Raw genomic sequence first — 12,212 nt, forward strand, 5'->3', positions numbered from 1 at the left:
TAGATATCCTCGTCAAAGTCACGCACGGACCTTAAACCGAGGTTAATGGAAACGTTAACGTCGACACGGAACCCTTTTCTGCCTCGACTCGGAACAGATTCTTCGTGGCGCGCTCCTTTCATTTGATCGAAACGATTCGCCGGAATCCCTCGAGAAGGGCGACGAAAAATGCTTCGCATCTCGTAGTCGCAAGTAATTTCCGTTTACAAACTTTCAATGCAAGATGACGAGTCTATGCACACGTAGTCTTATCGTCCCCAGTTTACCATCGATTACAAATGAACGTTACGAAAGGAACTTTCTAAATAATCTCTCGAGCCAGGCACAGGTTGCAATTTCAAGAATTAAAACCGGTCGCGCAACATGTAGTCGATCGTAGCTATGAAATATTTAAAAACGATGATCCGATATACCAAACGTTTCTCTTTTTGCAAATATCGACATTTATGGCAATATTCCGAGGCCGAAATAGCTGGTAAAACAAGCAACTCTAACGAGATAGACATACCAAAATTGACAATTGATGAGAACCAATCAACTTGTACGGAGGGGACATTGATGAATTAACTGAGCGACGTCGCGGCGACGAGACGCGACGCGACGCAACTATACGGCAAGAAATTACATGTACAACAAGATGCACCGTTCCACGGATGATTAACATTTTTTGGCTAAAATTTCACCGTGTAAAGTGAATTCTGTTGGTTCGTGTACGAAATAAACAGTTGTCCCGCAACGATTCGAATCCGTTGATAAATTTGAAGACACGCGTGGTAGCAGGTGTATGCGTTCGCTTGAAATATGACAGCATTAATACGTGTACCTAAGCGTCAATGGTCAATGGACGGATAAATAACCAAGTTTCACTTTGGCGTGTGCGCTGCTTGAAAAATGGCGTCATCGTGGCTCGCGTGCGCGCAAATAGCAAATAAATGAACACGCGAGCGCAGGCGACATCGCCATCGTCTCCTTCTTCTGAGCCGTTTCAAGCTTGAGATTATACATACGGTATACTGGCAGGAAAAAGTGGCCTCTGATGGCTGGCGATCCTCATCCATAGACGCGTAATAACACAATCGGGCTTCGGTGAATCGTTCTCGGCCTCGGCGCGATTCGCTGTAAAGCTGCATCTTCTTTTTGCGTCGAACGCTTTGTCACTTTCTTCGGTCACTTTTTCAGCTTTCAGCCACTCGAAAAGCATCGCGTCCTGCTAGCAAACAGAGACCGACGCATTCTCGTCGGCCGTCTGAGAATTTGCGTCTGGTAGAATCAGGCTCTCGGTCGAATGCAATTCGATATAATTCCAGTGAAAATACCGCGAGTCGTTGGTCGGAGGATTCGATTGATGGAAACGGATCGCATCCGGCACAGCCTCGGGCCTCGGGGGCTTATCTCGTTGAAAAGTGTGAATTCCGATCGAAAGCGGTCGCTCGCGCTCACGTATGTGTGTCGTTTACCCAGTCACGGGGCACGAAAGTTTACCTTGGATCGTACAATTGGCGAGGAATACGGCTTCGGCAGCCGGATTTAATTAAAACTTTTACGACAATGAACTACGGAGGTAGAAGGTACGGAAGAGAGGATGAGAAAGAATGAGAGGATGGAGGTAGACGTAGACGACGCGACGCGATGCAACGCTACGTCGATGGCACGGATGGTGCTGGCGAGAGCAAGCAACGAGAGTAAAAAAAGAGAGCGGGCCTCTGGTAAAGAAGACCTTAGGGCCGACTAATCAATCGACATCGCGGTAATCAAGAGAAAAAGCGTGTCAGCCCTGGTCGCTGTGCGCTAACGAGAACCAAACGAGAGTCGCGGAAACCGAAGCGAAGGAGGCAACGGAAAGAAAGCAGGCGATAACGAGAAACGTACCATGGGGAACGGAAGAGAACGATATCGGTCGTTTCCTGACCCGACGAACCACTGATAACTTTCCGTTTGCGATCGCTACCGGCATTCTTCGTACTTTATTCGACGCCGACGATCCTACAGTTGCTCTTTACACCAGACGTATTCCTAACATTGAAATTCCTTTGAAACATTCGACCAGTCGTAGACGGATAAATGCCCGGTATAATTTGTTCGATTCGAAGAAGTTATGGATCTTGGTAACCCAAGGTTAAGGCCTCGCGGTCGGTCAAGCAGCGTAAGCAGCAGGGCTGGACGAACCGATCGATCGTTTCTTTGGACAAAAGGACCATATCTTTGTTATCGGCCAAACTATGATAAATACATATATCGAGGGCTGGCCACGACGTCGACACGACGCCGACGCGACGCGGCGTTCGTTTTAACGCGCATATTCCTTGTATCGCTGTTAAATCTTTGACGACCACTTGGAACGACAACAGTTGGAGTTTCGCGGTAGAAATAAAAATCAGCTACGAGCCCCAGACTGCGCGGCGAGTCCTATTTATGGTTTCTTTACGATTTAACGGGGTCGACGCGTCTCGCAAACAACGCGTTGGCGAGATTGTCTGGAGAAATATGAGAGGAACGCGCAAAAGCGTTACCATCTTCTTTTTCCTCTTCCTCCTCGAGGTAAAACGAAATACTCGGAGATGTATTATACGATGGAATGGGATTAACTCGTATGGTAATATACAATATATCGGAACTAATGAAATTATTCTATACCGAACGAATAACATCCACGACACGAGGAACGAGGATCCAGAGCCGGTTCGGCTCGATACTTAACAAGTGTGTCAATTGCTTCATCAGCTTTCCTCTATTTATGTTGCCTAGTCGCTCGTAGAGAACAGTTTCTCGTGCCTCGACTGTTTATCACGTTTATGCAAATACGTTTCGCGTATTGCTCTTTTCATGCCAACCACGCGCGTACAATTATTTCCATCCAGGTAATATATAGGTAGAAGACGCTAAGCTCGTCGATCAATTTGTCTGCGAGCTTTTCTTTTCCGCGGAGACCTTTGTTACCCCCTTTTATATTTGACCAAGAGTCTCGAAGCCACAGCTGCTGAAAGGAACGCAGGTAATAAGGTGTGTATCGTCGGCTAAATGCCACATGTGCTAAGGTTTAACCTGGCAACTATTGGCGCCTATAGACATTCGGAAAGTTGGTTGGCGTCGAGTCTTTGCCGCCTATAACACGACACCTGTATTCTACGGTATAGTCGTTTGGCGAACACTTATGCGTGCACAACAATTGTAGTGTTTCTCTCTCGAGGTGTCGTTTTATTTTCGTAATACGTAAACAGTCGCATATTTCGAAGCGATACGTGGGATTATCGACTAGTCAAGCGTCGGCGTCGCCCGTGCACTTTCCTTATGCAATAAACAACGAAAGTTATCGCATAACTCACTACGTTTCTAAACGCGACTAACTTGTACACCTTGCATCTATATCCACATCCACATCCGCACCGGTCTACCTTTGAAGAGGTCTCAGCAAAGGCAGGATCATTCGTTTCGTTGTCTACGTCGCGTCGGTCCTCGACTGACGTCGACGGTCATCGTTGGTATCGTGGACTAGCTCGTATCCGCGAATGCGAATCAATTCGTTCGGGAGCAAAGCTGTTCATGGGGCCATAAATAACGCGGTTCGATATTTTAATCGAGTCGCGTAGGTCGATACCTTCGCGTACCTCTATTACGTGTTTTCCATTAGGAGCCACTCGAGTGACCTTGGCGTGACCTCGACACGATAAAGATGATTCCTGAGCACCGATCGTGCTATAGTGATTCGTTCCATTGAATGAATTAACCGTTATTCGATCCGACGCGAGTTGTTCGGATTAGAGACGAGAGGTGGACGCCAATGGAAAATGGAAATAAACTTTTATTGTCAGCCAACTAGTAAACGTTGGCGAGTCCGATGAGTTATTACCGGAACGCAAAGTTGACACGGTAAATGTCAGGCATAACTTTGATTCACGGACGGGATACGCTCAGTCGTCGAAAAACTTTTCTCTACCTACCATCTATTTATGGAAGTACACAGTCGAGATTTCGAAATTCCCTTTCCCTTGTCCCGTGATCCCTCTCATTTTTCTCTCGTTTCGATAGCCTATGGTGTGCGACAATACGATTCTCATTTGACACGATTCGCACGAGAAGAAATCCAAACTCGCGGATTTCTCGAGACTTTCGTTTTGCCGTTAGCCGTAACGATAAGAGGAGAGAACGTCGGGTGCACGCTACACACGCGCGTAGCCCAGCTGTCGCGCGTGCGCGCGCGCGATAACACCCTTGTCACGCTTCTTTCCAGACACAAAATCAAATCAAACATCGGCTCGAGCCGCTGAAAGCGTTCCTCTAGGACACGACTGACTCCGAGAGGTCTTGGTGCTTCTTAAATCGCGTATAAGGGCGCCGTCAAGATGTTATTAGAACAAATATTATCTTTTGGACGTCTCGACCTGCCAGCCCACCAGCAGGTTTCACCACGTTTGCATCCTGCATAGGGCTTACAGCCTTCACCTTACGGTTCACTTTTATTTTCTTTGCTAACAATAAGGATAGATATATCGAACCGATTACGTCATTCACCGACGAATCTAATTTCTTGGAACCACCGAATCGGTCATTTACAAAGCAGTGTATTTTTTCGCTGCACGATCCGAGGAGCACTTACCACCACCGCATCGATCACTTTGATCGATTACCTTTAATCCGCGCGTAGCACGCGCGGCTAATCTTTATCTATGGACCGAGCTAAACAGAATACGCGAGTCTCCGTGGATAGGATTAAAATTTCAAATAGAAAACGTACGGCATCGCGGTAAATAATAAATGGTGGGTTGGAAGATTAATCGTCGGCGCACACCAAAGGTTACACGCAATCGTCTTCTCATCCCATTACCCATTATTCTTACTTGAACGATCATGTTTTTTCCTCAAACTTGGCTCTCGATTATTTCGCGTTCCAATTATTCCACTGGAAGAATCGCGTGTCGTAAGGAAGCTTTGGTACGTTGGCAACCCGATGCGTATTCTCGGAACCGCGTCGAAGGATAAATAAACATTGTTTTTCGTGCGCGATTCAAGGAACTGGATAACTTTGAGGAATAGGCGAGCATTCGCGTGTCCGGTGAACAACATTTGCCTACCTTTATCCGTTTTCAACGCGATTCAGAGTTTCGACGAATCTTTCGTTCCAGTTCTGAGCGTACGGTGTTGCAGCTGTTTCCCACGTGGCGTACAGTTGCCAAAACGGAGTCGTTTCCGTACGTGCCAAATGTTTTATCGCGCGGATCAACGCGATTCGTTTTTTCCGCGCGTGGAATTAAAAGTTGCTGGCACAGAGCCGTATCTCGTCTCGTTTCGTCTTCTCTTACGAGAACTTTTCGCTTCCATTGCACGTATACATGGATGGCAAAATACCAGACGGTTCAAAGTTCTCGTGACAAATTTGCTCAAGCCGCGGAATCGTCCTCGAGACGGAATCCGTCTCATCCGAGACGATCGACTCCTCCTTTCCTAGGCGTCGTCGTCGTCGTCGTCGTCGTCGTCGCCGCCACGCATATTTTCCTTCAACGATTCATTAGTCTAATTCCAGTCGACGATTATTCGATAACGACCAACTTGCGCTTGAGCTTGAATTAAGCGATGCTCAAAACTATTAGAGTTGAGATGAAATGTATCTTGTCGTCCGTTGTATCGCGATTTCGCGATGGGCACAATTTCATTCGAATAATAGACGACGGATATGACCATGAACATGTAGCAATTTCGTGGTTCGAGGTTTTCGTGTTCGAACGCGGCTCGTCCATAGGCATCGATTCGGCACACGGTATGTCGACAAAGTTTCGAAAAAGGGAGGATTCCCGGTGCTCCTCGCTTAAAAGTTTCGACGAAAAAGCGAGTTCGCGGGTAATGATAGTCCGAACGGGAAATTACAGTGGTAGGGTCCGAACTCGGTTATTCCTGTCTAGCTCCGCCTATCGTGTCTCGCTGTGTAACTCGAAGGAATTCGATACTTGAACGACATTTTCCACGATTACATTCATTTGAACGATGAGTGAGTCCACGAGTTCCAAGAGTTACTCTTTGAAAGACTAAAATAAATCACAAGTAGATATCTATACATAATTTGTTTTCCCGTGAAAGATAAAATAAGTTTGACACGATAGTCACCCTCGAAAACAGAATATTCCGGAAGCGTCTCGTAACTCGTAACTCGTAATTCGTAACTCGTAACTGTGATCTCTGAGTGTCGCGAAGCGTATACCCACGGCCACGTGCGTACACACGTGGATCGTGGAGTAGAAATACCGGCATAGAGGGAAAGAGACTAACCGAGAGTTATACGCTCGCGAAAGAAAGAGATGAGCGGTTCCGGCGAGAGACGGAGCGAGACGTAGCGAGACGGAGCGAGACGAAGAGGTTGCCGGGTACTCGAAGCTCGAAGCCCTACGGCTCGTCGCTCGAAAGAGAGCTCAGTGGTACGATGGTCAGCGGTCGAGCGAGTCGTGGGTCGCGCAACGATTAGATTCACCGGTTCCATTCGTCGAACACGTTCGCGCAGAAGCGCGTGTCTCGGTTAATCGTGCCTAATTAAGACGATTCCTCGTTCGGAGTGACCTGTCTCCTCTCCCTACCTCTAAACCTCTCTCAGCGCGCGCGCACACTGTCATTGACCGTCTGCGCTCCGTCGCTCGTAAATCATCGTGCGCCGCTTCCCTCCGACGGAATGCTTGCTTTAATTGTGTCACAGTTGATATACAAATTTATTTCCGTTGACTTTTGGCTCGATTAAAGGAAACGAGCGTTTCTTTTTGCGCATAGCATTTCCTTGTCCATTTCCTTCTTCTTGTCCTTTCTTCTCATAAAATGTGAAGGAAATGTTTTCGTGTCGTTACTTTACGCTGGCAGAGGGAACAAGAACGAGAACAGGAAAAGTTGACGAAGAAAATCATTTCGATAACAGGGTGTTGAGCAGCAATCAAGAGGAAGAACCTCTCTTGGGAGCAGCAGAGGAAAAGTCGCACGTGCTCGGTGGTTCGGTCTCGAGTGTCCCGCGTATTTCACGTTGCGAATTGCGAGGGAAACCACGTGCCCTATGACAGCCAGGGACTCTTTCTTCCAACTCTAGTAAGTTACGAGCTCGTAGATATTATCCCGCTCTCGTGTCTTTGGTACTTTCACCTTCGAACACGTACTATTTGCAAAATGTTCGATCAACGCTAACTGTCGCTAGCCATCCATTTTTTCAAGGCTAACGTTCGATCCTCTCTACAATTAATCCCTTGTAGCATTATCGTTTTATCGCATCACCTATCATTTTCCGATTTCTCGTGATAATTTCAAACACGTACCGAGCTTAGCCTAAAGCTAGGAGAAACTTGGGCGTTACTTGTTATATTCCTTTGATTCGTTATTCGATGAAATCTTATATCTCGACGAGATAATTTTGTCCATCTCCAAGCCGCATATACCGTACAGTGGAAAACAATGGTTAGCTTCGAGACCTCGAGAGAAGAGAAGCGAAGCGATGCGATGCGACGCGATGTCCAGGCACGCAATCTTATTTAAGAGACGCCGCGAGTCATAAATAATTGCGCACTCGAACCGCATTAAGATACCGAGTTATCGTAAAACGAGTAAAGTCGAGCCGTAGCGATAACGGGGGCAGGATCGACGAAAATAATTCTTCCCCGGTTGACACACATTTTTTTTCAATTTCCGAGCGTCCGCTCGGACCACCCGTCCGACCACCCGTGTGGATTGCGTAAAACCGTAATTCCCAGTTAATGGAATCTGCTGGGTTAACGAATGAAACACGCGGAGCCGGTTCACCCTTAAAACGTTGCGGGTGAAACGTGCTCGCACTCTAGACATACGGTCTCGCGGACTAGACGGTATCGCCTTTGGCGTCGACGCCAGCGTCGGCGTCCAATTATTCGAATGGTTATAACGGTGAAATACGTTTCGATAGACAAAAGTATGTGTATGCTAAACGGTCGACCTATGAACGATTGCGAGTCCGCGTTAAAACCCGATGATGCATGTAGTTGGAGAAACAAGAGCGTCGGCGTCGGCGTCGGCGTCGGCGTCGCGACGCGACGGTGTGAATGGCCTCATCGAGGTTTGCGTTCGTTAGCTGTTGATTCGGTCGTATAATTTCTGGGCCGTGCGTAATTTAACGCACTCCCACTTACGTCGCGCGATTATATCGTTTCCGCGGCTGCTGTTTATACATCGCCGCGCCGAGCCGAGCCGAGCCGTTCGGTTTTAATTGTCGCGCTGGCCGTGTTATTGTACAACCACGGAAATTGCTTGCACCAGGCTATACGTGAAATCGTTTCCGAAAGTGTTTCGACAATGATTATTCTCGTTCATGTGTGACCATTTCGTCAGCATAGGACGACGAAACAGCTGATTTTTAAGTTTCTCCGATACTATTGTATCAAACTTTCTGGCCATGTATGAATCTTATTTACGTTATTACGTAATCAGGTAATAAGGTAAATAAGCAAAGATAAAATTTGATAAACCGAAAATTAACTACAACTACGATTCCGACGAGTCGAGGCAATCTTGGGTAAACATCGAATTCATCGTACAGAAATCTTGCTTCCTCGAGCGTTGTAAAAGCTGCATGAGTCAAGTCGAGCTATCTCCAAACCCATAAATCTTTGTCCATTTATTGCTAATTTCCAATTCCTTTCGACCCGAGTTTCGTTGCGTTTCCAGCATTTTATTGGCTTTCGATGGAATAAACCAACAGCCTGTTCTATATATATCTGTTCCATTGACAAATAAAGATCGATTTCCGATTTTTAAATAGTCGATATCGTAATGTTGTTTTCCATAACGCGACCAATCGAGAAGTGAAAAGATTAAAACCGGTCCGTGGAAAGATCGTGTTCACCGGCAACAGTGAACAGTGCCGCGTCCGCGGAGTTCACGTATCTTGGTCTATTTCACTGGATTGCCTTGTCGGAAGTATCACTCGGTGGCTCGCGAGTCGCGCGACACATGGTCCAACATCGTCCGCGATTTTTTTTTTCATCGACGAGCCTTTCTATCGATACGAACAGAATAGGAAAAAAAGAAAAATAGTCGATTATTGGGTCTAGAATGATCCATCGAGAAGCGATAAATAGGAGTTGTCCGAGAGGAACTGGGCGAGGTCGTTTCCTGATCTTTGTCTCGATAGGAGGAGGAGAATCGTAACGAAGGTGACAGCTGTCATCGCAGTCAGGTTGTACGCATGGAGAAAACCCTCCGCGGAGCCTACCTCCGAGAGAATCTCGTGCAATTTGTCAATTTTATGCACACTTCGCGAATAATGATCGAAAGTAGAACACGTGACCGCGGCGCGGCATTGTTCGTCGGGTGACAATGGAATCGGATGTTTTGTTAGGGATAATAGAGCGCGTGGCCCACACGCTAATGAAAGGGTTGCACCTTTGAATACATCGAACGCGTATATACGAACCTATCTAGGGTTCAGCGGTGCTCAGACGGGTCTAGCCGTGCCCAAGGACGCGCCTAACCGCGGCTGAACAATATCTCTTGTCATCGATCTGTAACACTTATCATTTAGCAGCTCTTGGATCGCTGCGGATAGATTCGGTTCGATTTATCGTCGATAAACGGTGTCACCACCGGCAAATAACTCTCGAGAATAACGTTTTCCGTGTTTCCATTTCAGTCGTAACTGCACATATACCCTATGTAGGTACACGTGTACCAAGCTCAATCGGAAGTTGCAATAAAAAGTATCGAGACTTCTGCATAATAAAGATGCGTAATAAAGACCATTTAATAATAATGAAAGAGAAGAGAAGAGAAGAGAAGAGAAGAGAAGAGAAGAGAATGGAAAGATGACAGATTGAGTTTTACGTGAAGGCAATTATGGATCTTGTTTCGGTGATTGTTATTTAAACGAGAAGGAATCGATCGACGACTGTCGATGAGAAACGGCTGCGGTCGATTCTACTCTCATAAAAGCCGATTATTTATTCAAGTCGAGGAACACTCGACGTTCCACATTTAGAGTATCCCGTCTGCGGAGCTAGCGAATGACTTCCGTTGGCGCGTGAACGGCATTTCACTTTAATCTTGGTGACATCCGACTGCGACGCCGACGTCGACGAAATGGTTTTTATTTCAAAAATTCAAGCGATCGTATCGGCAAAACTGCTTGCAAAATATCAAATATAGACGATAAATGTTGCTATAATCTACACTTTGCTATAATTTCGCGTTAATCGAAATTGGAGTCTCGCATCGAGACGTGTAATTTTCCAGACGAACCAAGTAATTCGAACTAGAGGTGGCGTTGTGCGATTGTCGTCGATTCGTTTGGACCCGTTGGTGATCGTCGACGCCGACGCCGACGCCGACGTCGCGTCGCGCGGTCCGTCGAAATGGAACACCGCACCAATCTAGACGATAGGAAACGAAAGGTCGATGACGGGGCTATAGAAACGCTTCGTCCCGAATCCGTATGTACACAATGCCGCGGTAGAACCCTAGAAATGCAGCCGGGAGGAAAGAACGAAGGGCGTCCGTGCGTCCTCCCCGCTGACAGAGAAATTACATCGCGCTACTTGGTGTTACGCGTGTGGTAAACGATACCCAGACAGCCAGTGTCGCCAGAGCGCGAAACGAGCGAGCGAGTGTAGCAGAGTCAGCCACCGACAATCATTTAACGTTATCCCGCGAAAAAAATCGATTGCTTTCAATTATCCGTAGAGAATCGCTAAGAATCGGGCTAAATGGAAAATTGTTTTCATCTCTAGACGACGTGACGCGACGTGACGCGACGTGACGCGAGCAATATTTAATCCAACTCTGCCGCGTGCTTGGAGTGCACTCGAGACTGGTTTCGAGGCAAGATACGACATACGACATGCGACATGCGACATGCGACGGAGAACAAGTAACACGTCGGACCTAGGTGACTAGAGAGAATTATTCGTCCACGTGGCTCACGAGTCGCGATCCATGAATAAACGGCCCGGACTGCGTTCGTGGACGTCGCTTTGGGTACGCTGCCCCGTTGATAAGTAATCGTCCCTCCCAGGGGACCAAGGTTCGCGTTCGTCCGGTGCATCGATGTGCACTTTGCTGCACCGCTACTTGTGCAGGCCGAGCGAGTCGACCGCGTGCTGATAGGAGGACCCGGCCGATTGGTTAATTAATTACTGCCGCGAGACGGTCCGTTTTATTGCTGCTACGTTATCCTTTCTTTTTGACTGTCGCTCGTTTTAGTTGTCGTGGAACCGTAACTTGCGTGACGGAGCTCTTTCAAGGGTATCAGGTTCCTCGACAAGGCTAATTTTCAATTCGCGTTAAGGCGAGTTGAAACGGTATCCCGATACTCGACGATGTAACAATTGTTGACACAAGGCGACCGAGGTAACCGAGAACGGATCCTTGGATCTCCTGCCTGCTTCTGATCACTATTGCACATAGAATATTGCGCATGGGTATGCTATTTTCGTACAACAGCTATTTGTTGTACCAGTGATATTGTACATAGACAGACGTTTAAGAAAACATACGGAGAACGAGGAGTGGGCTCGAATAGTCGTAGCCGTGTTTCGCGAAACTCATAATAATAGAGCGGGAAATCGAGGAGGTAGTGCGCGAGCACAAGTTTGAGCTGTCTAGAGGCGACTAGCACACGACACGAGTAACACGACTCGTGGCTCGTGGCACCGCCACGCAAGCTATTCTTGGAGTGGATTTCCGCGGCGCGGACGCGGCGGCTTCTTTTTGGGCGGGGAACAAAAGGCTGTGAGCGCCCGCGCCGCTCGCCGCGCCGAGGGCTACGCGCGACTCTGCGAATTCATCGCGAATTCAAAGGACAAGCGTGAAAACGGGCCATTCGGTTACGCGTTTTCCACACTCGATGAGAAATGTTCCCCTATGACCCGGAAAATATAGCATACCTAAAGCATTACTTTAACGGAGAATAGCGATCGTTTCCATCATCTTTAATGTTCGACCAAACGTTTCGTGTGTTGCAAATTACAACTTAATAGTAATCGCGCAACAAGGACCGAGTTAAAGTTACGATGATTTATGGTGGTCCTGTTCGCACGCGAGGAATACCTACCGCCTGGAAGGATGCGTTGTATTATATTATTCATAGACGTCACGTGGTCCCTGAAACCCATTCAAGGCCAAAGGTTTAAATTAATAACACGCACTGCGAGATAAGGATTATGCAGAGACGACGCGACGGTATCGAGAGCCAACACGGTACGGAGATTGTATTCTCGAGTCGCGGACGG

The 12,212-nt window shown here is 47.3% G+C and overlaps 2 protein-coding genes across 16 annotated transcripts in view; one reads left to right on the forward strand and one right to left on the reverse strand.

Moving 5' to 3' along the window:
* LOC128880078 (mediator of RNA polymerase II transcription subunit 20) overlaps positions 1 to 12,212 on the reverse strand; it is a 47,282-nt gene that overhangs the window by 17,746 nt on the left and 17,324 nt on the right. The window lies entirely within an intron of this gene.
* The window catches only part of LOC128880067 (facilitated trehalose transporter Tret1-2 homolog), a 40,553-nt gene that overhangs the window by 15,485 nt on the left and 12,856 nt on the right, over positions 1 to 12,212 (forward strand). Inside the window, exon 1 of one of the 15 annotated variants that reach the window (XM_054129760.1) lies at positions 6,417 to 7,053. The exons of the other annotated variants lie outside the window; for them this stretch is intronic. The gene's annotated coding sequence lies outside the window, so the exon portion shown is untranslated. Of the gene's footprint in view, positions 1 to 6,416; positions 7,054 to 12,212 lie in introns of those variants that run through there. 15 annotated transcript variants of the gene reach the window in all.

Source organism: Hylaeus volcanicus, chromosome 7, assembly GCF_026283585.1.
Source record: "Hylaeus volcanicus isolate JK05 chromosome 7, UHH_iyHylVolc1.0_haploid, whole genome shotgun sequence".
Lineage (NCBI taxonomy): Eukaryota > Metazoa > Arthropoda > Insecta > Hymenoptera > Colletidae > Hylaeus > Hylaeus volcanicus.